The following is a 7,395-nucleotide window of genomic DNA, read 5'->3' as shown; positions in this document are numbered from 1 at the left end:
GCCCTCATTTTAAGGTTATTTTCACTGGACCTAGGATTCTGGGTAAAAGAGTTTTTCTTTTAACAATTTAATCATCATTCCGTAGTCTTCTAGCCTCTTTTGTTTTCAGTATCAGTTGTCATTTTTATTGACAGGAGACTATAATGTTCCCTATATGTAGGTTTTTTCCTCTCTCTGCTTTCATGATGTTCTGCTTATTTTTGGTTTTCAGAAATTGGACTATATGATGCCAAAGTTTGTTTTTCTTTGTAATTATCATAACTGGGATTTGATGAGCTTCTTGGATCTGCACATTTGTTTCCCCCCCACCAAGTTTAAGGAATATTTGACTACTTCCACTCCCCCTCTTTCTTTTTTTCTGTCTTGTTTTTTCTCTTGTCTCTCTACCATATGTATTATATTGCTTTATAATATTAAAATATATATTTATATTATTGTCTTCATACTGAAACAAAAGATGAAGCTAGAAGTAGATTGCTTACCCCTTTCTCTCGTCTCCTCGCAGCTCACAATGCTTGCATCTCTTACTAGCCCACGTTATCTTGGATCTGCAGTCTCAGTGCATTCAAGTCTCAGCACAATCTCCTTTAGAGTTCTAGACTTTTTCTAAAATATCTTAGCCCATCACAGCCACTCTGTTTCCTGTCATAATGTCATTTGCCCTGGGCATGTACGGAATCCTTGCCCTTCTTGTACTATGTCATTTTGTGGAGGTGGCGTTTGCCATGTGACTTTCAAAAAAGCCAGCGGGTTTTAGGAATGTTCACAAATGTTTTAGTTGTGTTATTGGTATGGATGCCATTACATATATTTTATATCACTTGATATTTTCACATAAGTCTCAGAAGTTTCATTCATTTAGTTTTAATCTTTATTTTCTCCATTCTTCACATTGGATAACATATTGATATTCTATCTTCAGAAAATAATATTTAGAAGACAATCTATCTTCAATTTCACATATCCCTCCTTTCTGCTATCTCCAGTCTGTTTCTAGAGACTTTTCAAGGAGATTTTCATTTCAAATATTTTACTTTTCAGTTTTAAAATTTTTATTTTATTCTTTCATTCAGTTTTCATTTTTCTGCCTAGTTTTACTTTCTTTTCATTCATTATGATACATTATCCTTTATAGTCTGAAACATAGATTTAATAGATATTTTCAAGTCCTTGCCTGCTAATTCCAACATCTTGAATATTTCAGGTTCAGTAACAATTGACTGCTTTTTCTCTTGACTCAGGATTAAATTTTCTTGTTTCTTTGTGAGTGTACTAATTTATTATTTTATGCTGCATATTCTGAGTGAAACATTGTTACAGCTAATGTTTCATACCGTGAATCTTGGTATTTCCCAGGCAGTTGTTCACAAGTAAGCCAAGGATTTGATTGGTATTTTTATTCAGATTTAAGGATTTCCTCCTTTCCTAGATTTTCCCCTTCACTTTCTAGCTGCCCTGGCAGCCCTAAACTCCATCATCTGACTTCTTAATTCATTATGACTATGATAATTCTGCTTATATTTTCTCCATCCAATTCCCTGCTCATTAGAAAATGCCCACAGGTACGAAGTTTAATAAAGGTGAATCTTATCCAGGGAAGTTTCCTTCTGTCAAGGGCCAACTTCCCTCCTTTTTTTTTTTTTTTCCCCTCTTCCTGCTTTTTGTTGCCCTCCAGACCTATTTTGTCCAGTGTTTACAAATGTTAGATGTGACAGAGTTAGTAACATATAAGCATCACTACCATTACAGGAAGTGGCATTTGAGTAGGTAGATATTTTCAACTTGCAAGATCAGTACCGTTCTGTAGAAATATAATATTAACTACCTTCATAATTAAAATTTTTCTAGTAGTCACATAAAAAATGTAAAAAGAAATAGGGAAATATAATTTTAATACTATATTTTATTTAAACCAACATATCCAAACATTACCATTTCAGCAAATAATCAACATAAAATTAATAGTAAGATATTTTCTATTTTTGTTTACTAAGTCTTTGAAATCTGGTACGTTTATTCTTTCAGTACAGCTCCATACAGATGCTAAATTTATAAGAGTTAAAGAGGAGTGTAGTATTACTGAAATCATAAAGTTAGGTTAAATGGAAAATATTTTACATTGCTTTAGTTTATAAATAAATTGACAGCAATAAAATGAAATTGTGCACTGTTGGTGGGAATGTACATTGGCGCAGCCCCTGTGGAAAATGGTATGGAGGTTCCTCAAAAAACTAAAAATAGAACTACCATATGACCCAGCAATCCCACTCCTGGGCATATATCTGGAAAAAACAAAAACACCAATTCAAAAAGATACATGCACCTCAATGTTCATAGCAGCATTATTTACAGTTGCCAAGATCTGGAAGCAGTCTAAGTGTCCATCGACAGAGGAATGGATAAAAAAGATGTGGAATACCTCTCAGCCATAAAAAAATAATGAGATTTTGCCATTTACAGCAACATGGATGGACTTGAGGGCATTATGCTAAGTGAAATAAGTCAGACAGAAAGACAAATACTATATGATATCACTTAGAAGTAGAATCAAAAAAACAACAAAGTAGTGAATATAACAAAATAGAAGCAGACCCACAGATATAGAGAACAGACCTAGTGGTTACCAGTGGGGGTGGCAAGGGGCAATACAGGGATGGGGGAGTCAGAGGTACAAACTATTGTGTATAAGATAGGCTACAGGAATGTATTATACAGCACAGGGAATATAGCCAATATTTTGTAAGAACTAAATGGAAAGTAACCTTTAAAATTATATTAAAAAGTTTGAAAATTAAACATAAACTACTATGTGTAAAATAGATAAACGATGAGGGTATATTGCATAGCACAGGGAATTATAGTCACTATCTCATAATAACTTTTAATTAAGTAGAACGTGTAAAAATACTAAATCAGTATGCTGTGCACCTGAAGCTAATATAATATTGTAAATCAACTACTAAAAATCCCAACCAACCAACCAAACAAAAAATAAAACTCAAAATTCCGTTCCTTGGTTTTGCTAGCCACATGTCAAGTGCCCAGTGGTTACAAGTGGCTAATGGCTGTTACGTTGAGCAGCATACATAGGTCAAGATGATAAGAAAGTATTTCTGTATTTTCACTAAAGGAATTGGCCTTAATGTTAGCTATCAGTACAAGTACAATTTTATAGGAATTAAAAATAATATAAACGATTTCAATTCTATTTTGGAAAAAATAAATAGACTTTGTCAATATTTTCCATGATATGAAACAAATTCTAAAGTTTTGCAAAAAGATTTTGGAAACAGCAAAGCCAGGTTAGTTTGCATAATGTCCATTATTTATGTGCAGAATTTGTCAACAAATTGCTATTTTTTAGTAGAACACATTGTTCATTCTTCTATGAAATTATCTTTTTGGGATTCATATTTAAAAATATCCTGGCTATAAAAGTCTCCTACTTTGAAAGTGTCCCTTTTTGTTGGCCAAATAATTATAATGATGTTGATTATTTAAAAAGTATTCTTTTGGTATTATGGTTATAACTGTCTTGATTCCCAAGGCAGAAATGTGTGTAAATTGGCTTGTGTAAAACTCCAGCTCTGTAAACCAGCATAAAAATCTCACAGTGATTGGCGAGGTAGAAAATATATCTACAAACTGAGTGTACTAAGAACAGAGCTGATAGTATCTAGAGAGCCTATGTCCTAATTCTAATGACTTATCAAATTTCTTATAGGTTTTTAGTACATATCTGGTTGATATGACCTGTGCTAAACTCTATCAGTATCCAAATAAAATGAAGAATCTGCTTAACCACTCCCCCATCCCCACAAAACAAATCAAAATCTTAAAATTCCATGATCATACGACAGGAAACTTCGAATATGACCAAGAACAGCGATGTCAGTTTGCGCTCGTTTGGGGCCCAGTGGCCATGCATATGCAATAAATATGGTTAAACTACATAAAGTGAGTTGTTGAAGAAAAGAGCTAGGAAAAGAACAGTGCCACTGTCTTTCTTGTTGATCTACAGGTCAAAAAGAGGTCGAGTAATTGGAGAAGAGGGTCAGGAAGTTTTCTTCATGCTGGACAGCTCAGTAGACCTTTGGGCATGTGGCATCATTTATATGAAATTTTCTTAAGCATTTATTATGTACCATATAAAGACTATCTTCTGAGTATACTGTTGAATAAGATAACCATAGTCCCTACCCTCAAATAGGTATGAGTCCAGTGGGTAAATTGCCAGGCAAAGTGCTAAGAATTTTATAATTATTACTTATTTAATTGTCAATGATAAAAAAAAATGGAAACAGTGTGATGGGTTTTTTTTCAAGGATAGAATGTGAGGCCTGGAAATGATTTCTTCACAGTAACCAAAAATGTGTGTAGCATGGCTTGGATTTAAACTCAGGTTTGAGTCACTCTAGATGCCATAGTCTTAACCACTCTCCGTAGTACCCAGTAGAGATCATCTGGCATCTCTTGGTTCTTTATGAACACAGCCTTCTCCCCACCCTAGAATATAACCCTTCTGAGATTTAAAGGCCCTGATACCCTTACTCATGGCTGCATTGCTTTTGTGAAAAGGGATTATTTCTATCTGCACACAAAACTTTACTCTCTATGTCTAATGACAGTGTTATACATTCTGAATTCCTCAGGATATTAGTCTAGATCCTATACCCTGGGCTTCAGTAGCTTTCAAACTTGTAGGAGTGATCCAGGCTTCTAATGAGAGGGCTGTTTTACTTCTTTGGATTAAAATAATAGGATTCTGAACCTGGAAGCATCCTTAGTTTATCTTTCCCAGCCCGCTTGTCTTTTAGACATGGATACAAATTCTAAAGAGGTGCCAATGCGTTCAAGATCTGAAAGTCAGAGAGTGTCAGTCATTAGACCAGAACTCACCTATCTTGACTCGCAAGTATTATTTCCTCTGTGTCACAGATACCACTTGCCTCACAGGTACCTCTTACTCTCTCAAAGTTTTGGACCAGATAATAGTCTAACTAGGAAAACTTCGCTGGCAGAACTTCTGGGTTGTCCAGGAGTTACAATGCTCCCACCCAACAAGGATCCTTCAGTGTTCTGAGCTTCCTGTGGATGTGGAATGGGAGGTGGGAGTGAGTGAGGGTCACTCAATTTAATTATCCATGAAACATCTGGTACAGAGGGAGAAATGATTTGCTTACTTTATTTGTTAGCCAAGCTTTTTCATTAAGCAACATGCTTATATGTTGCTAAAAGGGAAGTAAACATTTCAGAATCACAGAATTGCAGGACTGTTTATCATGCCCATTCTTCACTCTTTCCAATGATTAAACCCTACTTTAATATGCCAACCAAATAGGGTTATCTAGCATCTTCACTGGGCAGTCACATGTATTTTCTATTTTGTTACTTACAACCCTGTTAGGTAAATATTAAGAGTAACCCCATTTTTTCAAATGAAGACTTAGCTCATAAATATTAAGAAACAACAATGGATAATTATCAGAGCAAGAATTAGGACTTAGTTCAGTCAGGATCCTCAACTTGTATTCTATATCTTCCCACGTCAAGTTTTCCTTGTCCTTTCCAGTGACAGGGCACTCATTAGTACCCAGGGTACTTCTGCTTGTCTTTTGGTTATTGTGATTATGAGAAAGCTCATCCTTTAATGAGGCTGAAATTTGTTCCTGTTGGGCTTCTGCAAAGTAACTTTATTTATTGATCTTTATATATAAATATGTGGGAACAAGTGTGGTAATTTTCTTACATGATGATCCTTAAAGAATATAAAGAGAAATCCCACTGGTATCTCCTTTTCTTTTCTTCCTCAAGTTATGTATTCCCATGTCTTTCAAATAGTCTCTCTTGGGACAGGGTTTCTAGTTACCTTGCTGTCCCGTTCCTCTCTTCTGAACTCACTTCATTTTAAATCAGCCTTAAAGTGAGGCTCCTAATTGACTGAAATCTGGAGCTGGAAAAAGGGATCATCCAATACATGGCTTAGATAAAACAGAAGTTTCCTTCTATAGCACGTAGAAGTTCAGAGGTGAGTGGTCTGAGGCTAGTAGCATTGCTCTATGATCTTGAGCACAGACGTCCAGGATTTCTACAATCCTCATTTCCCAGCCAGCAGTGTGGGAGACGAACATGCAGGGAAAGCAGCTCTATCTCTAAGAACATGACTGGAGGTTTTGCATATCATTTCCAAAATTATTTAGTGGCTACACCTAGCTGTCAGGGAGATGGGAAATATCACCTCCATCTGGGCGGCCATATCTCTGGTGAAAATTCAGGATGTTCTATTACTAGAAGGAGGAAAGGAAAAATGGACCCGGGAGGACCATTGCAGATTCTGCCACCTAGAGTAAGGTGAAGATAAAAAGGAAAGGAAAAGACAATGTATCTTGTTGGCCAGAGCATGGAAATAGGAACCAAGAAGTTTCCGTTTTCTGATTTATCTGGCCTCTACCAAGTCACTTAATTGTTAACTTTACCTTTAGTCCTTAAAAAAAATTAATTATATTCCATTTTTTCTATTTCACAAAAATATTGTGATTTAGTTATAAAAGTCATTTTGCTTGCTGAATTAAATGATTTTATAATGGAATTATACCAAATGTGACTATTCTTTAAGTGATCTGTTTGGAATGAACACATTATTAGGACCCAACAAGGTGGAATTATAGAAGACAGAAGATTCCCAAATTAGAGAAATGGCAAGGAAGTTATTTAGAAAAAGGTTTTATATGCTAAGGCTCTTCAGCAATTATTTTCCTTAAGGTTTAATATACCTTTGGGGGGAAGAAAACAGTTTGGAATTAACATTTTTGTTTTGTATGGTTCAGCAGAACTTTAATGTGACTATTTCCCCCATTGAGTGATTCTGGAAGATGTAAACTGGTTCTGATCATTCTCGCAGAGATTTCACTGATATGATAATTGGTTGAACCACAGATGAATCTAAACATTTAGAAGCTGCACCATAAATGAACTATAAGCTCTATGGAGCGCTGGGCATTTTTGTTAAGCCTTGGTACTGCAATTTGTACTCGTAGACTAGAGCGTATAACCAGAGAGGGAGAAAATGTGTCTTCTAAAGGAAAGATTCAGGATCAAATAAATGTCAATCCACTCTGTATCCCCCAGGGTTCTCTAAAGATTTGGATATGTGAACATGTGAATAGGCCCCAGACTGCCCCTGAATGATATGTGTATTGTTACTACTTTACTTCTAAGAAGCATAGGTGTATCTATGCTTCTTCACATACTTCTTGCTCAGTTTTGCCTCTGGTGAGGTGGTCTATGAGAGAGTCCTGTTGTAGAAGGTTTGGATCCCCTTTTCAAGCCCAGCTGTCCTAGTTGGGACCTGCAGCAGAGACTGCTAGAATCTCTGCCCTTCCTTCTTCCTTTCTA

At 35.7% G+C, this 7,395-nt stretch overlaps 1 pseudogene; it reads right to left on the bottom strand.

Annotated features, from left to right (window-relative positions):
* Nucleotides 1–478: 478 nt before the first annotated feature.
* LOC113606762 (60S ribosomal protein L36a-like) lies at nt 479–806 on the bottom strand (annotated as a pseudogene).
* Between the last annotated feature and the right edge of the window lie 6,589 nt (nt 807–7,395).

This window comes from Aethalodelphis obliquidens, unplaced genomic scaffold (genome assembly GCF_003676395.1).
Source record: "Aethalodelphis obliquidens isolate GAN/ISIS:26980383/991018 unplaced genomic scaffold, ASM367639v1 scaffold45, whole genome shotgun sequence".
NCBI classification, from domain to species: Eukaryota; Metazoa; Chordata; class Mammalia; order Artiodactyla; family Delphinidae; genus Aethalodelphis; species Aethalodelphis obliquidens.
Note: the sequence above shows the minus strand (reverse complement) of the source record. Positions and strands in the feature narration are given on the sequence as shown.